The 20,803-nt window shown below is 37.5% G+C and overlaps 1 pseudogene; it reads right to left on the bottom strand.

Annotated features, from left to right (window-relative positions):
• Positions 1–16,758: 16,758 nt before the first annotated feature.
• Positions 16,759–18,420, bottom strand: LOC118481177 (annotated as a pseudogene).
• Positions 18,421–20,803: the final 2,383 nt, after the last annotated feature.

The following is a 20,803-nucleotide window of genomic DNA, read 5'->3' as shown; positions in this document are numbered from 1 at the left end:
TTCTACCCCTCGGATTACCATTTTACGACAAAGACTCATGTAAGGTCTTTCGACCCAAGGATTTACATCCTTCACTACCTATACTCATTCTAAGCATATGTTTAATCATAAAACTTATTCCGGACCACCTTTGTGGGTCGTTCGTTTAAATTAGTTTGTAAGGGCAATTCGGTCAATTTTCATCATTCCTTTACTACAAGGACTTTTAAGTACTTGTTTGGCTAAAATCCAACCTTTTAACTATAATTCTTGTTTGTAAACTTATGTGCTTCTAAAACACCATAAACTTAATTCAACTTATTCGGTTTACCTAAAGATAACCGAATATCTATACTTTAACCTGGTCTAACTCTTATAGAACTCCAAATTCTACGTGATGAGTTGTATTATTATACATACCTGGCTCGGATCAATAAATTGGCCCGTTTCAATACCTTGACTTAGTAGCCGCTAAGCAATAGCGATGTGCGTATCCATTCGATATTTATTCCTATAAACATATAACTCGACAAACCATTAGTCGATATTGTCAAAGGGTGATAATTTCACCTTTTGACCCGTTTATTTACCAAGTGATCCTCGTCACTTCCACTAAATGCCAATTTCATGTATTATGCTAATTTAAAGTCTACTAACGAAAATACGAAATCAAGCATAATGTAACGGAACCGTAGTTACGTACCTTTAAAGCACACCTTCCAAGCGTGTATCACCTCCGGCTTGTCCGTTTGACGTTCCGGATTCTTTGCCTAAAGAGTTCAATCATAAACATGTTTAGAACTCCTTTTTAAACCATTTGTCGCATGATACACCGAAACATCATAATTATGCGTTTAAACTTCAATTTCAGTTTTAAGCCTTCTTTGAGGCGTTTTCACAAACACTTTATGGGCAGATTTTTACATGATTAAATATCAAGTCTCTAGTTCATCACTTAGCCCTAATTTCACATCAATCAACCATTTTACATAATGGTTTGCTTCTACAATTCCGAAATCACTTCACAATTGTCAAATTACACTAGAACAATACCCAATTTCCTAGTGTTTATCAATTTCTACATAACCCACTAATCACTTATAAGGGTGTTCATGGATTTTGCTAAATTACACATGATTTAAACTCATAATTGTCTAGGGTTTGCCCCTAGACACTATATTGTTCTTAATCCATCATAAAAACAAACATGCAAGCCCTAATTTTCAGATTTCCCAAATTTGTGAGAATTTCTAGTTGAGAGTTTTCATCAAATTTTACATACCTTGTAATCCCCTTGTGATGAGGATCAATAATCTATGCTCGATTTCTGTTTTTGATCAGATTTGGACCTTCAATTTGGTTGTTTTGTGGATGTTAGGGTTTTTGGAGTGGGGGATCGCCCCTGCCTTGCTTCTGTACGACCAGACCTCCCAAAATGGGGTGTTTGGTTTATTATTATATTTTTTTATTAAAAATAGTAATATAGTTTCAATTTTAACAACATAAACCCCTCCACTTTTGTTCAACATGTAGTTTGGTCATTTAACCCTATTTCAAGTTAGTTCTAGACTTGTAGTTAACTAGGTTATAATTTTCCTAGTTATTCATCTTGTTCAAAACCCCGTTTTATTTTAAGTCCCGTTAAATCTCGGGCCTTTTTATATACTTTGCTTTCTCAAAGTATTTCCCATCCTTTTAATAAATACTAGATTTATTTATTTAAATTCTAATATTCACCGGGTTAATTTTACCACTAACGGTATTTTACCCATTTTTACTATTAACAAGGTTTGATTACCAAACCCGTTTTCGGGGTGTTACACTTAAGGGTACCATTTCTCATGGGTTATGTATATGTTGGACTACTTGCGTTGATTTACATGCTTATAGTGATGCTGACTGGGCTGGATGTCTCGATGATCGACGTTCTACCACAGGTTGTTTTTTCTTTTTTGGGCCCAATCTCTTTAGTTGGAGTTCCAAGAAACAACATACAATTGCTAGGTCGAGTATAGAGACTGAGTATCGAGCGCTTGCTCATACAGCTTCTAAGTTACGATGGATTACATCTATATTACATGAGTTACATATTATGATGACTTGTCAACCGTCTCTTCGGTGTGACAATATTGGAGCTACATATCTTGCAGTCTACGCGGTGTTTCATCAGTGCACCAAACACTTGTAGATTGACTTGCATCATATTTGTGACGTGGTTCTAGCGGGTATTTTACATGTTCGGTATGTTTCTACTATACTTTAGATTGCTGATATTTTGACCAAAGGCTTGTTTGGTGCTCATTTTGACAATCTGCGGTCCAAGCTTCATGTGGATGCTCCCCATTTAACTTGAGGGGGCGTATTAGAGTATATGTATATTGTATGAGTTAGTTGAAAGTTGGTTATAGTTTGAGTTAGTTAGAGAGATTATTTGTACTCTATATATATGTAACACCCCATGTTTCCGAAGGTCAAAGTCAAAGTCAAGATTGAAGTCAAAGGAAGAAAAGATCGCTGATTACGATTTGTCTCTCCTTGCTCAATCCCTGTTTGACTTCTTTGACGGTAGTTAGTCTATTTTATGTTTACGTTAGTTGTATTATGTGGAGTAATTAATTACAATCGAAGTATATATTTCTCGATGTGAACCGCTTTACTACTGTGAATAGTAGGAAGTAACAATGCGATAAAGTCAATCAATTAGTAATCGAACTAATCTAATCATCATCGAATTCGAAACTCGAACTGTGCAACTTTGGTGTTATTATACGTGTGTGTGTGCCTTATGTGTTACTTGTGCATGTCTACTTTATGTTATGTGTGGTAATAAATCGAAACTCGAATCGAAATCGAAACCCAATCGAACTCAATCGAAATCGAATTATGATAATTGGTGGAGAAGAGACAGTGCAAGATATAGATGCTTGTATGTTGATATAGTAGATGGGATTAAAACTAATTTGAATAGGAAACTCTATCGTATTCTCATCAATCGCAATCGAGATCGAAATATCAAAAATCGTCACACCGAACACCCGAATCAGGCAGCTGATCGATCAGGCTACCAGCCGATCGAACAGCCAGCCGATCGGACTGATGTCCGATCGATCGGCCAGCCTTTACCTCTTTTGGCATCCTATAAATACCCCTGTCATTGTCAAACTTTCTACTTTTGGAAACCTCTGTCCGACCAGCACGCTTAGCTCATCCTTTTCTCAGATTTCTCTCGATTCCGGTAAGATTTCATCCTAAATCTTGTACTTTCTTGATCTACACGCACTCCTACATCTTTCTATCTTTCAAATCTTAACTTTTAACCGTGAAATCATCAAGATTCAAGTGTTCTAGGATGATGTCATCCTGGGGTTCTTGAAGAACTCCATATTTTGGCCTCAATCCACCAAGAATAACTTGGATCTAGCCGATTTCCACATAAAGAAACAAAGATCTTTCATAGATCTAAACATTTACATGGTGAAAAGGATTGAAAGATGGTTTTCCAACTTTCTTTCAACTCTTTTACACTCAATGCCTTCAAAACCGATAGAAACGGAGCTTGTACCGACTTGCTAATCATTCCGGTGGTTGCATGACTCAAGATTCGGATTCTATCGACGGGGTTCACCGATTTCGGGTTAAACGTTAAACTCCGTTCCGAACAGTTCACCGGCCGGATTTGGTGATTCCTGTCCGAACAGGAGAAACAAGTAAGAATGAGGGTTCTATGGTTCGATTCGTTGTCAAAACACCTCGATATAACGACAAACAATCAGAACAACCAAGTGTTAGACGAACAGCCTGATCAGGTCAGGATACTGACCGATCGGACTACTATCCGAACGGACAGCCAGCCGATCGGCTAACACATGGTCCCACACTTAATCAATTTATTTTGAAGACTAGTATTGAGCGAACAGCTGTTCGATCGGACTACTGTCCAATCGGATTACTCTTCGGATCATGAGATACTATACTTCAAGACTTAGTCGATTTTCAACATGAGTGCCACCCGATCGAACAGCCATCCGATCTGGTGACACCCTGCTGAGAACTTGTCTTGCTAAAAGTACCTAACCGATCAGGTTGCCGGCCGATCGAACGACCGTTCGATCGACCGACCTGAAGGGTAAAGATACTTCAATATTTTCAAATGCTACAACGAAAACTTCAAAAGTCAAGCCATCATACACAAACATATCCTACTCTAAGGAAGAAACAATCCACTCGAACAGCCATCTGATCGGCCTACCGACCGACTGGACAGCTGTCCGAACGGACTGCCGACCGAACGGTCAGCCGCCCGATCGGACAACCGTCCGATCGACCAGCTGTCCGACCCTCCAATTTACGCGTTGCTTATCGTTATGCTAACGAACTATTCAGGCTAACCCTACTCTCAAGCGCTCCCTTCAATCCATCAATCGCTGTGAGTATACTCGATCCCTTTTTGCTTTCAGCACTTTTGGGTGTTACATACGTTACTTATACGAAATCACATCGAACACACTACGCAACATTTTAAACGCTAACCGTTACCGCATGTATTACGTGACTAAATGAATGCTTGTTGTTATGTTTACACGTGGAATGCTGTCTACCTGCCTTAACGACGATAGTACTATAGTTTGGTCTCAGCACCCGTTCACACGGGGGTTGTTAAGGATAATTACTTGCATGGATTACGGTGGTAATCATGTATTGCGAACTGCTTTGGGCAGTCAACCCGCAGTCATTGGTATCGATAGATCCATGTCGATAATTAACATGCTTCGTTTTCCTCTGTGTACGCGCTTGTTATGCATAAACTATTTCGAACTCTATTATACTATTATCAAACTTGTATGCTCACCTTTACATTTTATGTATTGACTTTATTTTAACGTATGTGACAGGTGTTTAAGATGCTTATCTGCTAGGAAAGCGAGGCTAGAATAAAGCTCTAGAGCCCAACAAATAGTTGTCTGTAGTGGTCAAATTAAGGGTCTCTAGAAGCAGATAAACAATTGTTGTTTACTTAAATCTGAGTTGTCGGAACAGAATATTTGCCTGGATTTTTGTCTGTAATAATTTATTTACTGTTTGAGATACGGTATGGGACGTATTATTTAAATTGAATAGTAATGATAAATGTTATGGAAACTTCTGGACAATCTGTTTCGCTCAGTGCCATGCCCCGATGATTCCGCCATCGGTTGGGGTGTGACAATATACTGAGATGTTTTTATTGTAAATGTACGGAGTGAATCATTGTTGTAAGAATCGCTAGGCGCTAGTCGGTCGGTGAGGTACCAACTAGCGATTAATTGGGATTAATAGGGATTAGTCGGATTGAGATTTTTATATGTAATTTTTAGTTATATTTACACACACATTTTTATATGTAGCTTTTTAAAGTAGACATGTTTTAACCACTCATTAACCCATTTTTTTAAGTAATTGGCGATAACTTACAAGGTTTGGTCGAAATTTGGTCAGGATAATAGGACTGTCATTGACCGCCTAGAAATTATTCAGCCATTAATCAGTAAACCTCCGATTAGTGATTAATTGAGAACTAATCGATCGAAGGCTAGTCGAGATTTGTACAACAATAATAGAATAACTGTTTACTAGGCAGTGGGTTAGCATGGGCTAAAAGAAAACTAGCAGTGGGTTCAAATAGGTAAAACTAGAGCAGCGGGAGAACATCCACAACTCAGGATGGGTCACCCGAAATAAAAGGCCGGGTCAAGATGGGTTATGGTGTAGCACCAGTTGCCCGTTCCAAATCTTCATCCCCTTAACACCATAAGATGTTAAAACCAACAAGTTACCGTCGCATGCTTTGGTCACCGCCGTACTTCTGACGGTCGTCACGATCCATACTTCCGACGACCGTCGCCACCCATACTTCCGACCACCGTCGTTGCCCGTACTTCCTACCAGGTACCGTCGTCTCCACCCATACTCTGACCGTTACTCCCGCCGCAACCGATTACCATCTAACGGCGGTATAAACAAAGAAAACGCCATCCTCCACATTCTTCTACCACCTTTGATTCTAAAAATGGAGTGAACCAAACGCTCCATTGATTATGTTTGTTCTTTAATCGTGGCCACCATTTTTGTTTAAGAGAGAGAACACATATGGTAGCTTAGAAAAAGAAACAGGAGAGAGAGAGAGAGAGAGAGAAATGATGGCTAATGATGAAACATCTCTTTGTCTTCTTGCAATTATATATATATATAGTGGAGGGTTCAAATGAGAAGAAATTTTTTGTAAGAATAAAAAAGAAGAAATTTCAACCAATAAAAATCCTTCATTTTACTTCATTTAATTTTTGTATTTAATATTAGTGTAAGGGTATATTGGTAAACTTAATAGATCATTAATTGTTAGCCTTCCTTTTTAATAGCTACTAAATTAAATTTGTAACTTATTTTCAAAAAATATATTTTTTTTTTCAAAAAAGAAAAACAATTAATTTAAAGTGTAGGATAAATTACGAGGTGTGTAAGATGAATTACGAGTTGTGTAGGATAAATTTCAATATATGTAGGATAGATTTTCAAAACGTGTAGGATAAATTTGACGTGTGTAGGCAAAAAATTTAGTGTGAAGGATGATAGTCTTTATGACTAATTAATTAGTCAAAGATAATAATAAGTGAGATGTAAGAAAAACTATTTAATGTTTTAAAATTGTACCCTTTGTTCTTTTTCTTCTCAATTTAATTTTCTTCTCAAATGAACCTCCCTATATATATATATATATATATATATATTGTTATTGAAATATGATTAATAGTAGTTATATTTTTAAAATGATATATCTTTTTTATTATATATATATATATATATATATATATATATATATTGTTATTGTTATTGAATGATGATGAATAGTAGTTTTATTTTTAAAATAATATATCATTTTTAACATTTTATTATTATTATTATATTTACTTTTAATATATTTCTTTAAAAAAATATTCCCTTTTGTCATTTACTTTTTGTTTTTCATAATTCTTTTTTCCTTTTTAAATGATATTACCTTTATCAATTAATTTAATATTTATTTAATAACTTTCGTTCGTTAATTAAAAATTATATATATATTATATATATTATATATTATATATATTATATATATTATATATATTATTTTATTATTGAAAGACGATGAATAGTAGTTTTATTTTTAAAATAATATATCCTTTTTATTATATATATATATATATATATATATATATATATATATATATATATTGTTATTGAATGACGATGAATAGTAGTTTTATTTTTAAAGTAATATATCCTTTTTAACATTTTATTATTATTATATTTACTTTTAATATATTTCTTTTAAAAAAAAATATTCCCTTTTGTCATTTATTTTTTGTTTTGACGATGAATAATAGTTTTATTTTTAAAGTAATATATCCTTTTTAACATTTTATTATTATTATTATATTTACTTTTAATATATTTCTTTTAAAAAAAATATTCCCTTTTGTCATTTATTTTTTGTTTTCCATAATTCTTTTTTCCTTTTTAAATGATATTACCTTTATCAATTAATTTAATATTTCTTTAATAACTTTCGTTCGTTAATTAAAAACAACTTAAGTACGCAGTTATATTTACCCCCCCCCTCGAGATTCTGATATAAGTATTGTTAAAAATGAATTTGTATTCAAATTAGAGTATTTATTTAGTGTTTAACGGTACGATGATAAACTCAATTATAATGTTTAGCTTTCGAAAAATATGCTTCAATTTCAAATATCGTTTGTTAACATTATCGTTTGCTCCGTTTCGCCGCAACTCGCGACGACAATAAAACCTAGTTTATTTTTAATTTATAGATTTGTTTGGTTTATTTTAAAAATTATGTTAAACATTAATTATTGATGGACTAGGCCTACACGAAGCCCGCATGCTTCTTTTTTAAAATAACATTTTTTTTAATTGACACTTATCTTTACCCAGACTCATTTTTATCCAAACCCATCCTGACCTTTTATCTAATATGTCCATCTTGACCCATACCCATTCTAACTCATACCCCTTCTAACCCAACAACCAACCCAATCCAGCCCACTCATTTTGCCACCTCTAATGACATCTCTAATCTATAAAAGATTGATTAACTTATTTGAATGCGGAAAACAATTAAATTCCAAAATTTTCTTTTGTATAGATACCATATTCGTCTTTCAAGTTTTTTTTTTAAAGGCAAAAATTTTATTAACAGAGGAGATCTAGCAAGAAGCTAGAAAACCATACACCAAATTTTACATTGCCAAGTTTCACAAAGAAAACATACGCCAGTTGTTCCAATCTAGATTAATAATCTTCGACCTATTTTTGACCCATAAAAAAACTTTGAGCTTTAATTTCTTCAACGATGTTGGCGATTGACCACCGTTTATTATTAAACGTGTAGTCGTTACGTCATTCTTGTTCTATCTTTTAAGTGTCAATATCTTGTACTTACAAATTTGTTTCATAAACCATTACTAATAAAACCATTAACGACTTTACAAAATATAAACCAAAACTTCAAATTGCGTCATTCTTGTTCTATCCCAAGCGCTTTATCGTCATCCACCATTCTAATTGTAAGCTTTATAAAGCATTTACAATATAAGTGGTTAGCGTGATCATGTAAAAACTTAGTTATATAATGAGATTACACGTAACAGATCAAACCAACGCAAAATCTTAGAATCATCCCCAGACAATGTATTATACACTATACACCGGTCTTGTTAGTGTATGATCCATTCATTTGGTGTATAATACGCCTGGTGTATATGCAACCCTACAACTCAAATTGTGTATTTTGACTTTTAGTGTGCTAATCCAAATCCATTGATGTCCATCAAGTCATGCAAAAATCCAATTAACCTATGTAGGTATGGTAAATAAGGTATCGTATTTACCAGTATCATGTGGTCAATATTACACGTTTGTTTGGTTGTAACAACTAAGACTTAAAACTTAACTGATTGATTGGGTTTAAACTTAAATTATATTACATTACAGTTGAGCAAGAAAGACAAGCAAACACGGAATACGATAACAAGTGATCATGTGTATAACCTAATTTTCATAAAAAACAATTAACTAAAACTTTCCTTCGATTTATTCTCTCGTTCTCATAATCGATACATAAACATCACACACTGGTGACTACGCTCTCGTCCCTTGATCCCCCCACACCAGCCAAGGGGCTACTTTCGTAAACAGACTCCTGGGGGGGGGGGGAGGGGGGAGGGTACCCCTTGTGTCACGTTACTCGATCCATCCATAACCCTAAACTACCTGATTTACTAACGCCAATACCATAAAATATGGACCCACCATTTTACCCCCCCCCCCCCCCCCCTCCATACACACAACTCTCTCTAACGAAGCGGTAACTACTTAACCCGCCCGCCCCTACCTACTGGACCAACGACAGTGTTTAAGAACGGGCAGGGGTACCCGCCAGCAAACCCTGGTGCCCCTTCCCCTGATTGCCATAAAAATCTCCTTAAATTGCCGTCCACAGACTCTGGCTTACACCACTTCAAGTCATGGCCCAACACATTTTCTGATTATTCAACACTTGATCAAGTTGGAGCCATGTGAGTTTTATTAGTTCCACGTTTACATATGATTAATTTGAAGCGTCCATCCATGTAAATGCATTTTGTTCATATAGCTTTGAACTATTTTTGTAATGGTAGCGCTTACGTACTTTTTTAATTATACCAAATAAATCTTAATCTACTCTTTGCCTGGGATTGAACCCAATACCTCTTTACTAAGAAACAAATGTCTTTACCAAATGAGCTAGCCTCATATTGACATATAGCTTTGAACCATTTTTGTAATGGTAGCGCTTACGTACTTTTTTAATTATACCAAATAAATCATAATCTACTCTTTGCCTAGGATTGAACCCAATACCTCTTCACTAACGGACAAAAACCTTTATCAAATGAGCTACCCTCATATTGATATATAGCTTTGAACTATTTAAAAGATTTTATGGTTATTATAATTAAGTTAATATAATTAATACATTTATAATTATTAGTAATTTAATCTATGTAACTAGTAATTTGATCTATGTAACGTTAAACGTGAATTTATTAGTTTAATACTTTTTGATAATTTCCTAACAACCTACAAATATAAAAACTGATTAAAGTAGTATTTCTTTTTCGTTTTATCGATGCAATTTCATTTTGATAATATAAGATATGGTGTGCATAAAATGCGATGACTACCACCGATACAACCCACTAAAACCTCAACAAATCGGTCACACTACAACTCAATGGGCCTTTCAACTTGTGACCTTCAATACATGTATTCACTCAATGGGCCTTTCAACTTGTGACCTTCAATACATGTATTCACTAATGATTTAAAGAACTGTTTAGAATTCACATCAAAATCCTTTAAATTCTCATTAAATCCTTTATCACACACAAACAACCTTGTAACTTATAAAATCCTTTCGCTAGTGAATGTTAAATAATCCACACGATCACAACTACAACCTCGTGTTTACAACATGGCTCACATAGAACTTTGTGACCTTAGTTCCTTAGAGACTTATAATCCATATTTTATTTAATTTAGTCACATCATCTGATATCCTCTAATTAACCTATTTAACAACAATGAAAATAAAAATAATCATCCTTTAATTAACCTATTTAACAACAATGAAAATAAAAATAATCATAACTTATTAGTCTAGGTACAAGATATACTCCCCTTTTGCCTTGAAACTTCTTGTTATCTTAAATGCTTGGTCTAACCAGCTTTTTTTTTTTTTAACAGCTAATTTTAATTCACCGTCGTCTGTGACACTTGAACCCAAAACTTTCATCTTTCCAATCTAAGTGTTTTAACACATGCAAATTCCAATGCTTAGTAATTACACAAGTTTTCCCCCAAATTGGAAGCATTCATTAAACATGAGAAATCATGAATGCACATTATAAAGGTGATAACTATATAAAATAATAAGGTGGGATATTGTGAAATACTAATCTGAGATCATGTGTACTGGTCGTTTTTACCCAGTTTTTTTTGACCAAACACGCCAAAACATGCCGGGTCATCACCCCCTGGGCGTGCTTGGCTGATTTCTTTTTGTTTTTGCGTGATTTAAACCACACCCAGCCCTTCATTTTGTATCCAATCAAATTCATTTTCCTTTTTGTAAAACCAATCAGATTCTTTTGATGTTTTTTTATTTATTTTTATTACAAACACAATGCCCCATAACGCTCACATCTCCACTACACCCATTTTAGAAAACAACCCATAATGCCCCGTTGCTGACTGGGCTGTCACATGGCACAAAACGCCCAAGGGTAGGGTGTTAGCCACTATACATGGTCTGAGTTCTTTCTTGGAAACTATGCCATATTTACTCAGGCTACAGGGTGTGAGGGGCATGGTTGGGTCATCCATCGACACGTAGGACCATTAATGGATTGCTACACCACCCACTTGTTTCATCCACCATGGTTCTCATGGATTAAACCATGGCAACCATAGGCCTCCTTTCCTTATTCAATATTTTCTTTCCTTTTCACAAAAATAAGAGTAAACTGCCATTTTGGTCCCTGTGGTTTGGGCACTTTTGCCATTTTAGTCCAAATCTCAAACTTTTTACATCTGGGTCCCTGTGGTTTGCATTTTGTTGCCATTTTAGTCTAAAATCCAAAAACCCTCTATTTTGACTGTTGAAACCTGATTATTTTGTTCTTTAGTGCAGGGGCATTTTGGCCATTCTGATTTTACTCTTCTAATAATTAAAACAAAATTAATTATATATTATAATATATATATATATATATATAACCCTCGATCTCTCTCTCTCTCACTAAAACAACACAGATACACCACACACACACACACTCTCTCTCTCTCAATTCTCTCTCTCTCTACACCGTTTACCACCGTCATCACCACAGATTACCACCGTCCACCGCCATACACACACACTCTCTCTCTCTCAGTTCTCTCTCTCTCTCTTTCTTTTCAGATCTGTAAATAGGGGGTGGTTGACGATGACTGATTATGATGATGACTGATGATGATGATGGACGGTGATTATGATGATGATGTAAGGGGGTGGTTGACGACGGCAGTGGAGGTGGTTATGGTGTGGCTCGGGTTTGGGTTTGCTTTGAGTTTGGTGAAGGTGGTGACGGCGGCAACTCCGGTGATAGGGATACATCGTCTGGTAAGTGATAATGTGAGTATTTGGGGATTTTGGATGTTTTATGAAGTTTCTAGTGAATATTTGAGGATTTTGAGTTTTTGTTTCTAGTGAATATTTGGGGATTTTAGGTGGTTACAGTGGTGGATTTGAGGGTTTTTCATGGTGGGTTTTCGGATTTGAGGGGTTTTCACGATGGTTGTGGTGGAAGGTGGATGGTGGTGTTAGTGGTTGCTGGTGGGTGGTGGTGACGGTGGTTGTGGGGGTGGGAGTGGGTGATGGCAGGTGGCGGGATTGAGAGGTGGTGTAGAGAGATGGGGGCGGTGGTGGCAGATGGGGGCAGTGGTGGCAGATGAGGGCGGTGGTTGCTGGTGTTTGCTGCTGCTGGTGTTCATCTTCATCATCGACAACTTCAGGGTTTTATTTGCGGAGCCGCTGTCACCGGAAAACGAGGAAGGAGGTGTGGGTGTGACTGTTGGATGGGACGACGGTGGTGGTGGTGGTGCTATAGAGAGAGAGAAGAGAGAGAGAGGGAGGAGGCAGCGGTGGTGGTGGTGCTATAAAGAGAGAGAGAGAGAAGAGAGAGAGAGAGAGAGAGATGTGATTATGTTGGGGATGGTGATGATTTATTTGATCTGCTGGTTGCACAAATGAAATTATATTTAAAAATGACCAAAATGCCCCTGCACTAAAGGACAAAATAATCAGTTTTCAACAGTCAAAAATCAGGGATTTTGAGTTTTGGACTAAAATGGCAACAAAATGCAAACCACAGGGACCCAGATGTAAAAAGTTTGAGATTTAGACTAAAATGGCAAAAGTGCCCAAACCACAGGGACCAAAATAGCAGTTTACTCCAAAAATAAATTAAAATAAGATAATAGTGGTTTGAGTCATAACCACACCCTTAAAGTAGTGGTTTTGGATGATGGATTAAAACTAGGCGACATGACGCTGAGTCATGTCACCTCAGGGTACTTGCCTCAGTCAACAACGACCTTAATATAGTCACGTGGATCTTAAACATCAGTTATGGTATTCTTGTGTACATTTAGATGATCATGTACTATACCGCAACATTGATGGTGCCCTTCAGTACCTAGATAGACTTGATTCATCTAGAGATTGCCTATGTTGGCAGTCAGGTCTTTCATTTTCTTTAGTGAAAATTACGGCAGTAGCCGCTTGACCAAGCTTTTTATGAAAATAGCCATTTGACCAGACTTTATGCACCTTCCCATCCAAGTGAACCCTCATTTTATGCACCTTCAATCCAGCCACAACTAAGCGGACACGTGTCCCTCTTACCTGAACCGGCGTTATGCCGCTACACATGTCAGCCGAGCCGCTTCATGCCCAAGCCGAGCCGCTTCGCCCAATATCTGATTTATGCCGCTTTGTGGTACTGCCAAGCCGAGCCGCTTCATGGCCAAGCCGAGCCGCTTTGCCCATTCCAAGCCGCTACACCCTGGATCTAAGCCGCTAGTATGTGTATAAATTTTTTTGATATTTTTCTTAGACGGCCTTCATAAAAAAATATGGAGAAAAGAGTATTTTGATATTTTTTTGATGTATTTTGATTTTTTTTTGATGTATTTTGATATTTTTTAAAAAATACTACTGAAGCGGCTCGGCTTGTACTTGTAGCGGCTCGGCTTGTACTTGTGGGGCAGGGGGCGAAGCGGCTCGGCTTGTACTTGTAGCGGCTCGGCTGACATGTGTGGCGGCATAAAGCCGGTTCAGGTAAGAGGGACACGTGTCCGCTTGGTTGTGGCTGGATTGAAGGTGCATAAAAAAGAGGGTTCATTTGGATGGGAAGGTGCATAAAGCCTGGTCAAATGGCTATTTTGGTAAGCACCTTGGTCAAGCGGCTACTGCCATAATTTTCCCTTTTCTTTAAACACCTACCGGTCGCCACTTGATTAAGGTCAAACGTGTTCTCTGGTAACTTAAAAGGTACTGTTTCTCATAGGTGTTGACTGCTCGCAGGCCTTTTAGTCTTGTCATTCATGTGTTTGCTGATGCCAACGCATCTAGTTGTTAAGATGATCGCAACTCTACCACTAGTTACTATGTGTTACGGCTAGTGGACCTTCTCATAACTTGTGGTGTTGGGATCAGGGGGTGTTTTTGTGCAATGGAACAATAACTAATCTCAATGTCAGAATTATGCATTGGAATTAGTCAGCACAGTTTCTCATATCATTGAATCAATTCGAAGTACATACCAAAAGCTCCCTATCAACATTACATCACAAACAGTGGGGAAGCTTGAAAATTTCCACCGGAGGGTCAGAAGTCACCGTATCTAAAAATTCTATATAAGTAATTTTTTTTTATAAAATCAGGGGGTCGAAAACGTATATACCTAAAAAGTTCTATACAAAATGTACATACATAACACTACTGAGCGAAAAATTCAGAGGGTCGGACGCCCATCCCGGCCCCTTGAAAGTTGCGCCTCTGATCACAAACTCTCTCTATTGCATATCTAGAACAATTGATATAGATCATGACCACAGTCATTATCTGTTTATACAAGATAACAAAGTACGATGACATCAGCTGCTATCACTTAGACAATGACGTCTAACAATCTAACTAAGTGAAAGATGCTCAATTTAACTAAAAGTTGATCATTTACAAATGATTGATACTAAACAAAATATAATTCTATACAAAACAACTATCCCAGTTAGTGATGTACAGGTTCATCAGTCGTTTCTTCAAACAACAATTCTTCAAGTGTATAGTAGTTTAGTACTTTAGTTCTTTATTTTAATCAGTATTTTTGTCTTCCGTCTTTGTCACTAGACAGTGTATTTAGTAATCCAAGTTGTTCTGTTTAGAAGCGATCTTCTTTTCCAGTTTGCCAATGTTGTAAGTTTCCTTTCTTTTTCTTGTAATCTCCTATCTCCCCCTCAAAACTAGTTTCTTCCTTTTATAAAATTTTGGTGGCTATTAAAAAATGGAAATGATGTTTTGCGTAAATTTAGTATGACATCTGACTCATCGATCTATAGCATTTCAATATCTCATGTGTAACATAACCGCATCGCTGAGCTTGTTTTCTCCATCATCATAAATCATGAATTTGTATTCTTTAATTCCTCTTGTCCCTTTATTTGGCATCCCTTGTAATCGCTCCCCACCTAAAAAAACAACAAAAAAAATCTAAAGTACAAAATAGTGAGATATGAATATGATTAATGGATGATGTGTGGTGAAAGTTTAGTTTAAGGTGTTACAGAATATTCCTAATAATAGAAGTAACGTTTCTTGGATTTTAATTGTCTAACTCTGGTTGATTAAGTTTGAAAGAAAAGATACGGGTCAGAAGTGTAATTAGTATAAAGTATGTTTATGTTTTAATTAGAAGTTGTGTCATAGTATAAGGGTTAGATGTGTCAAGAAGTAAACATAAAAACCTACAAGTGAAGAGGTGCATCGTATAGAAGGGATGTGTCGATCAAGAATTAGGGCGCCACATCTAGGAGTCGCGGCACTTCATGATTGGCGGCAAAGCATCTTACATCATGAAGAGACATGTCGTTTCGTCAAGAGACGCGATGGTTCAGACGCAACTCTTCAGTATGTATAAATAGGTCCAGAATTTCAGTTTGCAAATTGTCCAGTACTTTGATTATCAATACAAAGTTTATATAGGATTAAAATAGTTAATCCCTTTCTTCTTGTAAGAATTAAGATTATTGTTATTGTTCTTGATTGTGGGTTGAATTCCTAGTCTCCTGCCCTCCTGGAATCTATAAGGGGACGTTTGGTTCGCAGGAATTCAATGGAATTTAAGGGAATTGGAATTTGAATTCCATCTCTTAAGATGTTTGGTTCACAGAATTTGATGGAATTGGAATCCCAATTCTAATCTTCATGTGTTTGGTTGACAATGGAATTGGAATTGGAATTAGGCATGAATTCCTTCAAATTCCTCTAACTAAAGGAATTCAAAATCCTTCCTATATGTGAAGGAATTAAAGTAAATTCACTGGAATCTTCGACCGTTTCGATCCGCACCGTTTCGACCGGTACCGTTTCGACGCGTGCCGTTTCGACGCGTGCCGTTTTGACCCATGCCGTTTCGACCCGTGCCGTTTCGACCCGTGCCGTTTCGAACCGTGCCGTTTCGACTCGACCCGTTTCGACCCGTACGGTTCCGACCAGTACCGATTCGACACGAACCGTTTCGACCCGTACCGTTTCGACCCCAACTGGTGGTTGTGTGTGTCGGGATGATGGATTCCAATTCATTTGACAACCAAACAAAACAAAAATGGAATTGAGATTCCAATTCCAATAATTTCCAATTCCATTTGGTATGTTTAAATTCCAAATCCAATTCCTTCAGATTCTAATTCCTATACAAATTCCAATTCCAATTCCAAATCATTCCGCGTACCAAACGCCCCCTAAAGTTTAAATGTGATTCATTTTATACAATTAAAAACATGTTGTAGTTCACTACCTAAATCACCGTCCAAAATAGTTACTGGCCCAAATAGTTCAATTTGGGTTGTGTTTTTAGTCCACTATATGTGCTGAGAACATCCTCAATGATTGTTTTTCAGTTTAAGTAGAAGACAAAGATGAAGAAAATGCTCCTTTTTTTAGTTTAATGAGATAAGAGAAAAGAAAGAAAAACACGCATATAAATGAACTATGTGAGAAGGATAGAGGGAACAGCCTCGGGTTAAAAACAAAAACTAACAAATATATTGGTAAAATTCTTAAAAATACAAAAGATACACCTATCCAACTCTGACCATCAAAAAAACATGGACATTTCTACCTACAGCCACACATCCAAATCCTAGTCTGAAACTCCGTCAACGCTGCCAAAAACTTGACCTTCTGAATCGATGTCAATATCTCCACCACCCTTTCCGCAGTCCTTGTCCTCAACATATCCGCATTGGCCAACACCGTCTCCATCTCCACCTTCAAGTTTCCCATCTCTGCATCCACCATTCCACCTTAACCGCTGCCACGCCCTCCTGAATCCTCGCCAACTCATCCTCCAATTCCTTCTCCTCCGCCCTCGCCCCCTTCTTAAGCCTCCTCATGCTCCCCGCCTGCTCCCCACTCATATCCTTCACAGCATTCGTAACTAATGAAAACGGTAGTCCCGGTTTAACTCCAGCGATCCAGAAAAAAACTCCGCTCAAACTGAGAAAACCACGGCGGAGAGAAAACGAGCAGAACGTCGTGATTGGCGAGTCGAGATTTGTGCTCGTAGTACTCATGGTAATGGGCCAAGACGCGATTGATCAAATCTCCATAATCTTTGTCTTTAGATGCATTAGAAGTTGATAGTGTTGATTGGAGCTCATGCAGGTAATCTTGTTGACGTATCAACCATCCTTGAAAGAAGTTTTGGAATATTTTTGAGTTTGTGTTGGACATTTTGTTATGTTGGGAAATTGGGTGTGTGCATGCAAAGACAGGAGTTTTTAATTTTAACTTTTATGGCGGACATATTTTAGGACAATTGGAAGATGAACCCCACCCGAAGAAGGAAGCTCTAGACACCAAGGCTAACATGGAACACCTCAAAGTAACACCACATGCTTTGATTTATACAATAAAATAATGTTGTAAAGCTATTGCATTAAGCGATAAAAGACATTATAATAAGTTATAAAAAGAAATTTGAAAATTATATACTCCCTTAAAAGTAAAAGTTGGTTTCCCACCGACTTTGCCTCCCCCTCCATTTACATTTACATTTACATTTTACATTTTACACGCAAATTTGTTGTTTGTTTGGCTTGGTCCTTCACCGACAAAATTTACCACATAGACACAGCCCTTCATGAATTATGAAACTACTTACAATATTGTTCTTATGTGTTTCAAATCAGTCATCTGAAGTTGATGTTCTTGCGACGGTGTAACGACTACGTAATCCGGTGTTATTATCTGGTGCTGATTTCGATCCACGAGGGCCTCATCTCCGGCCGTTATTGTCTACTTCGGAGACCCAATGATGGTCCAGCAAGCCTATCTCCTTCTACATCTCACATATCTGGTAAGATCAAAGGGTTACAAGTGCTTCTTTTGAGGTGAAACCGGCGCTAAAACAAGATCTAGCGGCGGTTATGGTCTAGATTAAGCTTGAAGAAATCAACGATAAAGGTTTAGACTGAGTTTTATAGGACTAAATGAGCAAACCAAATCAAACGATACAGAGCTGTGAGTGTTGTTGATGTTAAGACCATGGGTTATAGTGGGGCGGGGGTTTAGGGCATGGGTTGACATGTGGATTATGGTGTAACACCCCGTGTTTCGAAAGTCAAAGTCAAAGTCAAGATTGAAGTCAAAGGAAGAAAAGTTTGCTAATTGCGATCTGTCACTCCTTGCTCAATTCCTGTTTTGACTTCTTTGACTCGTAGTTAGTCTATTTTATGCTTAACGTTAGTTGTATTATGTGGAGTACTTAGTAATAATCGAGATTTATTTAATCTCTTATCGCTTATCGCAATCGCGCTCGCAACTCGAATTACGCGTTCTGAATATTGTTTTACGTGTGTGTGCCTTATGTGTTACTTGTGCATGTTTTATTTATGTTATGTTGTGGTAATCAATCGAAACTCAATCGCAATCGAATCACAAATGCTAAACACAAGTGGAATAGGATGATTGAATGTTAGATATAATAGTTGGGATTAAAAGTAATTTGAATGAGAAACTCTATCGCATCGCAACTCTCGCAATCGCAATCGAAACAGCAAAACTCGTCGCACCGAACACTCAAACCAAGTGACTGATCGATCAGGCGACCAGCCGATCGACCAGCAGTTCGATCGAGCTACAGCTCGATCGATCAGCCAGTCGGCCGGGCTGCCAACCGATCGACCAGCCCCTTTCCACTTTGGGTAACCCTATAAATACCCCCATGTCACCATCAAACTTTCCACTTTTTCTCTCTGACGTCCGACCAGCGCTCTTGCTCATTTTTTCCTCCGAATTCTCTCAATTCCGGTAAGATCTCAACCTAAATCTTGTACATCTTTGATCTACACTTGATTCTACACCTTTCTATCTTTTGAATCTTTACTTTTAACCGTGAAAACACTAGATTTGAGGTGTTCTAGGATGATGTCTCATGGTGTTCTTGAGAACTCCATGTTTTGGCCTCAATCCACCGAGAACAACTTAGATCTAACCGATTTCCACATAAACAAACAAAGATCTTCCATAAGATCTAAACATATTCACGATGAAAAGGATTGAGAGAAGGTTTCCAACTTTCTTTCAACTCTTTTACACTCAATGCACTCAAAACCGATAGAATCGGAGCTTGCACCGACTTCCTACTCATTCTTATGGTTGCGTTGGTCCAAGATTTGGATTCTATCCACAAGGTTTACTGATTTCGGGTTAAACATGGAACACCGTCTCGAACAGTTAACTGATCGGATTTAGCTGGTTCCTGTCCGATCAGGAGTACCAAGTATTGAAGAGGTTTCTGTTGCTTAACACGTTGTCAAAACATCTCGATAAAACGACAAACTATCAAAGTAACCAAGTGTAAGACGAACGGAACGACCAAGACAGAATGTCGTCCGATCGAACAGTCACCCGAACGGGTTGTCACCCGATCGATCTACACCTTGGTCCCACACTTAACTTTTGTTTTCAAAACCTTGAAGGATGAACATTGAACGAAGGGCTAACCGATCGGATTACCATCCGATCGGACTACCCCTCAACCATGTAATGATCAGACTTCAACACTTAAACAATTTTCAACATGTTCCATGCACAAGGATTGCCACTCGATCGGATGGTCATCCGATCGAGTGACCGTCCTGCTGTGAACTTGATCTCACTAAAGTGTCCAACCAATCGGCTAGTCGTCCGATCGACCGACTTGAAAGGTAGTGATACTTCTATGTTTTCAAAATGCTACAACAAAAACTTCAAAAGTCAAGCCATCATACACAAACACATCCTTCTCAAAGGAAGAAACAATCCACTCGAAAGGTCATCCGATCGGATGACCATCCGAGCGGACTGTCACTCGAACGATCAGCTGTCCGATCGGACTACCATCCGATCGACCTGCTATTCGACCCACTAGCACTTGTATCGTTTTACGCGTCCCTTATCGTTATGTTATCGTTCTGATCAGGCTAACCTTACTCTCTAGCGCTCCCTTCAATCCACCAATCGCTGTGAGTATACTCGATCCCTTTTTGCTTTATGCACTTTTGGGTGTTACATACGTTACTTATTCTAAATCACATCGAACACACTCCGCAATAATTTTAACGCTGACCTTACCGCATGTTATACGTGACTTAATGAATGCTTGTTTGTTATGTTTACACATGGAATACTATCTACCTGCCTTAGCAACGATAGTACTATAGTTTGGACTCAGCACCTGTTCACTCAGGGGTTGTTAAGGACAATTAGTTACATGGCTCACAGTGGTGAGTGTGTATCGCGAACTGCCTTGGGCAGTCAACCCGCAGTCATTGGTATCGATAGGTTCATGTCGATAACTAACATGCCTCATTTCACACTGTGTACGTGCTGGTTATGCGTAATCGATTTAGAACTCTATGATATCTATTAAACTTGTAT

This window comes from Helianthus annuus, chromosome 1, assembly GCF_002127325.2.
Source record: "Helianthus annuus cultivar XRQ/B chromosome 1, HanXRQr2.0-SUNRISE, whole genome shotgun sequence".
Classification (NCBI taxonomy): Eukaryota; Viridiplantae; Streptophyta; class Magnoliopsida; order Asterales; family Asteraceae; genus Helianthus; species Helianthus annuus.
Note: the sequence above shows the minus strand (reverse complement) of the source record. Positions and strands in the feature narration are given on the sequence as shown.